The sequence below is a fragment of the Leucoraja erinacea genome, chromosome 6 (genome assembly GCF_028641065.1).
Source record: "Leucoraja erinacea ecotype New England chromosome 6, Leri_hhj_1, whole genome shotgun sequence".
Classification (NCBI taxonomy): Eukaryota; Metazoa; Chordata; class Chondrichthyes; order Rajiformes; family Rajidae; genus Leucoraja; species Leucoraja erinaceus.
Genome location: NC_073382.1, coordinates 9,651,257 through 9,661,389, shown reverse-complemented (window position 1 = coordinate 9,661,389; position 10,133 = coordinate 9,651,257).

Here is a 10,133-nt window from a genome sequence, read left to right as displayed (position 1 = left end):
CAGCCACCCTCACGTGAGTACTGTGCCGTCTTCAGCCTCGGGCTGGGCCGCCCCGACTTGGGCGCCGAACCTCCCCCGGACCGGGCCGCCCCGACTTGGGCGCCGAACCTCCCCCGGACCGGACCGGGCCGCCCCGACTTGGGCGCCGAACCTCCCCCGGACCGGGCCGCCCCGACATGGGCGCCGAACCTCCCTCGGGCTGCCAGCGCCGCACCTTCCCGAGCTCGGCCGCTCCGACGAGAGCCTCGTTCCACCCTCGGGCTGGCCGTCCTCACGGGAGCGTCCCAAACCTCTTCCAGGCCTGAGCCGGACCACCCTCACGGGAGTGAGCTCAGGGCGAGTCCTGACGGTGCTCTGCCTCCGGAGCCTCGAGGTCGTCAGCTCCATTAGGCCTCAGCGCAGACGGAGGCAGAGAAGGGGAATACGACAAAAAGGTCGTATTCCCCCGCAGGGAGAGACTGCAAACCCCGTTTCAACCCCCCCCCCTCCCCAAAACACAAACTAAAACTAAAAAACTAAACTAACCAAACAAATAAACAACATAAAAAACACAAAGACAACGGGACCGCCGGTAAGCCGCTGCAGCCAGAGCCGCGCCGCCACTCCACTGAGTCAGGCGAATGACAACAAACAGAGACACAAGCAGCGCATGCTAAAAGTAAGCCAGGTTATACTCCTGACTACATGCTCCTGACTACACCTTTTCTGAGATTTATTCAAGTAAAATCAGCTATAATTAGATTTGTATAGAAAGGAACTGTGGTTGCTGGATTAAACCGAATGTTTGAAGGGGGGTCTCGACCCGAAATGTCACCCATTCCTTCTCTCCAGAGATCCTGTCCGTTCCGCTGAGTTATTTCAGCATTTTGTGTCTATTTTCAAGTTAAAAGGGATAATGGACTGAGGGAGTGCAACGTAGGTTTACAAGATTAATTCCCGGGATGGCGGGACTGTCGTATGCTGAGAGAATGGAGCAGCTGGGCTTGTACGCTCTGGAGTTTAGAAGGATGAGAGGGTATCTCATTGAAACATATAAGATTGTTCAGGGTTTGGACACGCTAGAGGCAGGAAACATGTTCTCGATGTTGGGGGAGTCCAGAACCAGGGGCCACAGTTTAAGAATAAGGAGTAAGCCATTTAGAACGGAGACGAGGAAAAACATTTTCGCACAGAGAGTGGTGAGTCCGTGGGATTCTCTGCCTCAGAGGGCGGTGGAGGCAGGTTCTCTGGATGCTTTCAAGAGAGAGCTAGATAGGGCTCTTAAAGAAAGCGGAGTCAGGGGATATGGAGAGGAGGCAGGGGTATTGATTGGGGATGATCAGCCATGATCACATTTAATGTCGGTGCTGGCTTGAAGGGCCGAATGGCCTATTCCTGCACCTATTGTCTAATGTCTATTGTCTATGCCAATAAGAAGATACCTCTGTCAGAAAGACAGCCCAATGCACTAATTGGCAGGGAAGAATATCCGCTAGATTTTTTGCTTTCCTAGTTTAACTTGAGTGAAGCTTACTTTATTTTTTATCAATTGGGTGTGTATATTCCTGACAGAATGACTGAATGGCAGTTTTTTTCCCAATTCTCTGATATTTCCACTGACCCATGTAGATGGCATGTTAAATGTTAAATGGCAGCAGTTCTAATGTTACCTCTTCTTAATTCTGTTTGATTTACTCCACAGAGCACCTTTCTTAAATCAGTGCTGTTCTTTTAATGAAGGTACTCCTGTATAATGGTGAGCTGGCAATCAAACATATTGCGTGTGGTATATTTAAATATCAAAATATCTCACTGGTGAAATATTACTTCAAATATTTGTTCTCAATTCTAATGTGATTTTCTATGTATTGCTGTTGTTTGAATTGTATATGTTTTGTACACAAACTCTAGAGGTCAACCTAATTAATGGACCACTTATCAGCTCCTTGAATAAAGTGTGATCTTTCATTTGAATACAACATCTCAAATGCTATTGTTCAAAGAGGAACATGAATAAGGAAAGAAAAAATGTTTACCATGAGCATGCATGTTCCTACTGTTACAAATTACAGTCTACTTCAAATATGTCTTTTTATGGGCCTGTCCCACTTAGGCGATTTTTCAGGCGACTGCAGGAGACTATGCAGTCGCCACATGTTCGCGGGCAGTTGCCGGGGAGTCGCCTTCATGGTCGCGGGGAGTTCCTGCATTCTGGGAACTAGTCGCGGCCTCATTATGGTCGCTGTGAAGGGGCGGCTAGAATGAAGCTGCCGTGGAGAGTAGCGAGAATTCTCGTGCCATACGTGGGTCGCCAGGAGGTCCTAATGGGTTGCCAGGAGGTTGGTTCTCGGAGGTTCTCGTAGGTTGTAGCCGGTGCTGACCGGTGAATTTCATTGACTCATTGGGGAAAAAAGGTAAGCAGTAGTTTTCAGAACCAAGGATAGTCGACCAGTAATGTTAAATCAGTATTGATGTGGATAGAGAACTGGCTGGCAAACAGGAAGCAAAGAGTAGGAGTAAACGGGTCATTTTCACAATGGCAGGCAGTGACTAGTGGGGTACTGCAAGGCTCAGTGCTGGGACCCCAGCTATTTACAATATATATTAATGATCTGGATGAGGGAATTGAAGGCAATATCTCCATGTTTGCGGATGACACTAAGCTGGGGGGCAGTGTTAGCTGTGAGGAGGATGCTAGGAGACTGCAAGGTGACTTGGATAGGCTGGGTGAGTGGGCAAATGTTTGGCAGATGCAGTATAATGTGGATAAATGTGAGGTTATTCATTTTGGTGGCAAAAACGGGAAAGCAGACTATTATCTAAATGGTGGCCGATTGGGAAAGGGGGAGATGCAGCGAGACCTGGGTGTCATAGTACACCAGTCATTGAAGGTAGGCATGCAGGTGCAGCATGCAGTAAAGAAAGCGAATGGTATGTTGGGTTTTCATAGCAAAAGGATTTGAGTATAGGAGCAGGGAGGTTCTACTGCAGTCTACTGCATTTTGTCAACAAAATAGAGAGAGTACAGAGGAGATTTACTAGAATGTTGCCTGGGTTTCAACAACTAAGTTACAGAGATAGGTTGAATAAGTTAGGTCTTTATTCTCTGGAGCGCAGAAGGTTAAGGGGGGACTTGATAGAGGTCTTTAAAATGATGAGAGGGATAGACAGAGTTGATGTGGACAAGCTTTTCCCTTTGAGAATAGGGAAGATTCAACCAAGAAGACATGACTTCAGAATTAAGGGACAGAAGTTTAGGGGTAATATGAGGGGGAACTTCTTTACTCAGAGCGTGGTAGCGGTGTGGAATGAGCTTCCAGTGGAAGTGGTGGAGGCAGGTTCATTGGTATCATTTAAAAATAAATTGGATAGGCATATGGATGAGAAGGGAATGGAGGGTTATGGTATGAGTGCAGGCAGGTGGGACTAAGGGGAAAAAAAGTTGTTCAGCACGGACTTGTAGGGCCGAGATGGCCTGTTTCCGTGCTGTAATTGTTATATGGTTATATGGTTAGTTGTACAGGGTCTTGGTGAGACCACACCTGGAGTATTGCGTACAGTTTTGGTCTCCAAATCTGAGGAAGGACATTATTGCCAATAGATGGGAGTGCAGAGAAGGTTCATCAGACTGATTCCTGGGATGTCAGGACTGTCTTATGAAGAAAGACTGGATAGTCTTGGTTTATACTCTCTAGAATTTAGGAGATTGAGAGGGGATCTTATAGAAACTTACAAAATTCTTAAGGGGTTGGACAGGCTAGATGCAGGAAGATTGTTCCCGATGTTGGGGAAGTCCAGGACAAGGGGTCACAACTTAAGGATAAGGGGGAAATCCTTTAAAACCGAGATGAGGAGAACTTTTTTCACACAGAGAGTGGTGAATCTCTGGAACTCTCTGCCACAGAGGGTAGTTGAGGCCAGTTCATTGGCTATATTTAAGAGGGAGTTAGATGTGGCCCTTGTGGCCAAGGGGATCAGAGGGTATGGAGAGAAGGCAGGTACGGGATACTGAGTTGGATGATCAGCCATGATCATATTGAATGGCGGTGCAGGCTCGAAGGGCCGAATGGCCTACTCCTGCACCTAATTTCTATGTTCTATGTTAATTTTTCTATGTTTCTAAATGTCCGCCGAGCTTCACAGCCGTGTATCTCTGGCTTCTTAAAAGTTGTCTCCACTCCTTCTCCCCCCCCCTCCTTTTTAAAAAGTCTTACCGTACACAGTGCTTTAACTGTCCTAATTACAGCGCCAATCTTCCTGTTCATTGCTGTGTGTGCCTGTCCCACCTTGGCTTTGCTCCCTGTGAATTTTTTACACAACGCTTCCCCCCGCTTGCCCTGTCTCCGCCTGCATAACGGGCTGGTGAAGGAAGCAATGTGTTTGTGTGTGTTCCACTCTGACAGTCGCCGTTCAACTTGACAGTTGCCGGCATTCCGCTGAAAAATCGCCTAAGTGGGACAAGCCCACTCTTTTTTTTCTATCCTGAAGGAAGACTCTGCAATTGTTCTACCTGTCAATGAGTAAATAGAAATGAGTATATTAGCTTAACGCTTAAATCTGCAGATCAGAATTGTTAATTCTTTGACATGAGTTCAAATCTCAAAATGACAGCTGAGGAATTTCAATGTAACTAAATCAATTAAACTTGTTATAATACAGCACTAGAAATATTAATGATGGGATTCAATCTCTTACACATTCAGCTTTATATCTGACTCTAGATTCACTGACTCGTAACTGCCTTCCGAAACAATTAGCACTGGACAATAATTGATGGCCTTGCCAGGAATGCCTGCACCCTATTGATAAAACAAAGCAAGCTGCAATTGATCATTTATCCTTGAGTATTACATCACTCATCATTACTCAGTGCTTTCTTTACTGTAACATTGATTTAAGCATATGCAGGCAATATAGTGATTCCCAGTTAGGGTGTGTTTTGCCATGAATCACCAAAAACACATTGAGGTAATTTTCCACCCAGCACAGCCTGTGAGGTGGTTTTGCTGAGCAGATTGAAATCAGTGACAAGAAAATCAGATTGGATCAACTCCTATTTACATTTAATATCAGGCAGTGTTAATGTAATTACTGATCTTCAATGCCGGCAAAAACAAATCTCCACTAACATGGCTGACAGTCTCTGCTTGATGTGGGTTCAGCTGCAGCACTGAGTCAGATGATTGTGGCTTCTCAGTCCTATTGCAGAGATCTGAGCATGTAATCCAGACCGACATTCTTGTGTAACGCACAAGGAATGTCACAATGTCAGTTGTGAACCTTCAAATTAGTTCTTAAAAATACTGAGGCGATGTCTATTTTTCCAGGTTTACTTTTTAGTTTTAGAGAAGCAGCATGAAAACAGGGCTCTCAGCTAGACCCCCTTCTCTACTCTCTCTATAAATTGTGTACGCCATGTGTGCTCCAGTCTAGACCCCTACCAAATCTACTCTCTCAGAGTATATCCAATCTGATTGAATGTGTACGCCTTAAGGGGTGATTGACATAGCTTTTCAACGGGGACATGACATGAGAATTAAGGGACTGAAGTTTAGGGGTATGAGGGGGAACTTCTTTACTCAGAGCCAACGATTCAAAGGTGGTGGAGGCAGGTAATGATGAGTCAGAGTACAGGAGGGAGATTGAAAATCTGATTGAACGGTTATATGGTGTCAGAACAGTAATCCTGCTCTCAACATAACAAGATCAAGAATCCTTCAAAGCCAAAGATCTACAAACCTATCTTCATCAAAGAGATGGCAGTGGAGAGAGTCAACAGATTCAAGTTCTTGAACATTCATATCTCTGAAGATCTGTTCTGGGCCTAGTACATCGATGCAATCACAAAGAAAGCTCATCAACGCCTCCGCTCCCTTCGAAGACTGAGGAGAGATGGTAGGTTAATGAATACTCCGTTAAAATTCTACGTGTACAATAGAGAACATACTGACTGGTTACATTACAATCTCGTTTGACAATCAAACCCCCAGGAACAAAGAAGGCTACAGAGGGTGGTGGACGCTGCCTGGTCTATCATAGCTACTGACCCTCCCATCATCGAAGGAACTTATAGGAGGTGCTGCCCTGAAAAGGCAACCAATATGATCAAAACCCCACACCACCTTGGCCATGCTCATTGCACAACTCCAATCAGGAAGAAGGTACAGGAGCCTTAAAAACCATGACCACTGGATTCAAGAACAACTTCTTTCCAGAAACCATCACGTTCTAACATCACTAACCTCAGCAATTATAATCTTTGATGAACTGTGTCTTTGGTTACATTACGGAAATTAGTTTTGTACTATTATCTATTATGCCTAGTATCACAATTATTAATATATTGTTTTTCTGATTTGTATATAAAATCTATGTGTTATAGCATATATATATGGGCCTGTTAAGCTCTAACCAGTAGGAATTTCATTGTTCAGTTGTTCGAACAAATGACAAATATACAATCTTGCCTTGATATTATTGTAAGAAGTGAGACTAGAGTCCTCGTCCATTCATTCAACCAGACCAAACACAATACAGAATAAACTAGTTATTTGTGTCATTGCTAATTTTAGACATTAGCTTTGTGAAAATTGTCTGTCATGCTGACACTTTAACACTGACAACACTTCAAAAGTGATTACTTGGCTGCCGGGCATTCAGAATATCCTGAAGTCAGGAAAGGAGATACATACATCTACCTTCCTTTTATATTTTAGCTTCTATTTTTTCTTATAATGGTTGAGCTCATGAGAATCCCACCTAATGAGCTAACAAAGCATCCTGCCCTTGACGCAAATCCAATGCAGACATTTTTTAGATAAATTCCTTCTTAAATGAAGCCATGCAGTGGCTGATGAAACTCAAACTTAATGTATAACAGTTACTTCAACCATAATGGAATAGGAGCTTTCTAAAATTCATTTGTGGACTGACTATAGGGGCGGTGGTACAGCGGTAGAGTTGCTGCCTTACAGCACCAGAGACCCGGATTTGATCTGGACTACGGGTGCTGTCTGCATGCACTTTGTACATTCTACATTGCCACTTTCATTTCACTGCACATCTCGTATGTGTATGTGACAAATAAACTTGACTTGACTTGACTTGACATGTGACTGCGTGGGTTTTCTCCGGGTGCTCGTTTCCTCCCACTCTCCAAAGATGTGTGGGTTTGTAGGTTAATTGGCTTCAGTAAGAATTATAAATTGTCCCTAGTGTGTAGGATAGTGCTAGTGTACAGGGTGAGCGCTGGGCGGCATGGACTCGGTGGGCCGAAGGGCCTGTTTCCACATTGTATCTCTATATTAAACAAAACTATGTTTACCGTATAAAAAATACATTTACAGAGCACACTGTGACAACCATTTTATATCTGCTGCAAGCCTGTTCATTAAGATAAATTGTTCTCAACTTCACCGTATTTGTGAGGCACATTTGTTGTTCTTCAGAGTCGCAGATGGCATGCTTCCATTCCAGTTCCATGGATAGTGACATGCCTGTTGGAGATGATGTGAATCCAGTGGACTCTGCCGTAGATGAGGCAAGAGGTTCTTGATGGGGCAGACAGGTAGATGGAGGTGCAAGCTCCTTCCACTATTTTCACTGGGTTTCTGATTAAGTAATTTGAAGTTCTTGATGTCTTCTGAGTGCTCCTTCACCATTTTGAGCGTCATGGACCAGGGATTTGCAAGAATATGTGGGAATGGTACACTTTTTCTCTATCCTCCTGGCACCATTTTACTGGAATGGAGCTCAGGGTGACGTGCCTACTTTGGGAGTCAGGCCTTGGACATGAGTGTTGAGTTCAGTTGAGGAAGCCCTGATGGTCATAAGGTCAAAAGTTGTAAGAGCAGAATTAGGCCATTCGGCCCATCAAATCTACTCTGCCATTCAATCATGGCTGATCTATCTCTCCCTCCTAACCCCATTCTCCTGCCTTCTCCCCATAACCTTTGACCCCCAGCAGGTAGAGTGATGATTTTGGTTTGCTTCTTCCACCAATGGATTTGGGAGATTTTGTGGAGACAACACTGGTCAACCCTCTGTATAGGTTTCAAGTGTCCATTGTTGATAGACTACTTTACCAAAGCACGCAGAAAGCCAGGGATGATTGCACGCTAGTACACGGTGAGATCGGTGCAAGGTTTGAAGGTTTGATCGTCAAGCAATCTTTCGTCAGATGCCTTAGGCAATGAAGGCAATGGTGACATCACCATCAGTGTTCACCCTCGCTGAGAGGTGTCTCCCAAGAAATGGAAAGTGGTCGACATCCTCCAGGGTCTCAGTGAAGCCATTTATCATTGATGGAGCGGATATTTAGTATAGACAGGGTAGGATTTACGTATAAGCTAGACAAGCTTAAGCGTAGGGCCTCGAGATCTAGGGGGGCCTACTCACCTCGCTGCCTCACCAGACCCGTCAAACCTCGCCGCCCCACCTACCATCCGCCCACCAGGACCTCCTACTCTCTGCCCACTGAACCTGGCCACTCCACCGCCCTCCAGCAGCCCGCAGCCGTCGCCGTTGCCTTACCTGCAGCCAGGCCTGAAGCTTCCACACTGCAGACTCCCACTCCCCTGGGTTTGACTGCACTGGGTCGTAGCGCTATGCCCCCACAACCCTGGTAATCTCAGTGGCTGTTCCACTGGGTCTTCCCCATTCCCCTCAAACCATGTGACCCCAGCTCTTCCCCACCCACACTACAGTCCTCATACCCCCCTACCTCCTGAACACCCACCAACTCTCCACCAGACATTGCCTTGGCCTCAGTCCGCTCAGCTGCCTTCCTCCGGCCCCAACCCCCGTCCTTGCCGTGTGTTCACCGTCCCCCCCTGACCTCAACCTCTCAGATACCGAATGGTCTGTCCTCAGCAGAGGCCTCACCTTTGTTCCCCTCTGTCCCCACCTCAATGAGTTCCGCGCCTGCCACGATTTGGAGCTCTTCTTCCGTCGCCTCTGCGTTCTTCCATGCGAAGGAGTCCTCGCCCCCATTCATGATCCCTTTTCCAGTCTCCAACGGATCCCCTCCTGTTGGACCCCCCCCCTCCCCCATGGCCATTGGTACAATGAAATTTGGGGATCACCATCCGACTTCGGAACTGGAGAACATTCTCAACGGCTTGGAGTTCCGAATCGGCCACTTCCTAACGGAGACTGCGGCTCCCGAAGTCCACAGGCTGAGCTGGGTGGAGATTCACGGTGGCGGCCCTCGGCAAAGGGTTCTCAGGGCTCCGCGATATTAAAATCAGCACAGCCCGAGGCTGGGAGCTCTGCAAACCACAGCTCCATGATGTTGAAGCAGCAGGCCCAACACTCCAGAGCTTCAAACAGCGATCCAGGTAAGGCATCACCCGCTCCGCGGCGAATCCAATATGGATTTTAAAACCAACTGTTTAATGACAACATACAGTAGGATCTAAAAGTGTCACACTGTCACTGTCGGGTTGTCATGGTCCTCTAGTCGTAGGGGCAAGGCATTGGGAGGGGGGGGGCTCACAAATTAAATAGCTTAGGGCCTCTCTTCATTTAAATCCGGCCCTGAGTATAGAGCCCTTTCTCCCATACACTTCACTGATTGAGTCAACCATGACTTGGAGCTTGGCCTCTGAATGCATAGTAGGCCCCCCTCGGTCATGACTGACCATGGGTGATGCATCCTGGTTCGTGGTCAGATGCAAGCCTGGGCGATGTCATATGGAGGACAGGCTGTTGCCCATGCAGCACATACCCCCTCTCCACGTCGCTGATCGATCCAAAGGAACAGCAGGGCCATTACAGTTTGGCACTAGCGCCATCGCAGGAGCTGCCAGAGTGAGGTTGTAGACAACGACGAACTGCCTTAGGGGGGCTCCGACTCCGGATTTTCTTGAGGTTTACTCCTGGAGCCTTTTCCATGACTGGATATGGCCACAAGGCAGTGGAGGTTTTAAATCAGAGTTTTCCCTCTCCAAGATGGACTGCCTTCCCAGGCTGACGAGCCCCATCTGCCCGAGACTCATGGGGGCGGGAGCGTCTACCTTCCCGTGCAGGTCTATAGCACCTGCCCACTGCCCATATGAATGCATGCACATCCACATATCATGTGCAATACCGCAGCTCAATGACTGAGGTTGAAGTGACCTTAGTTCTGGTGTGGAGCGACGTCAATGAAACAA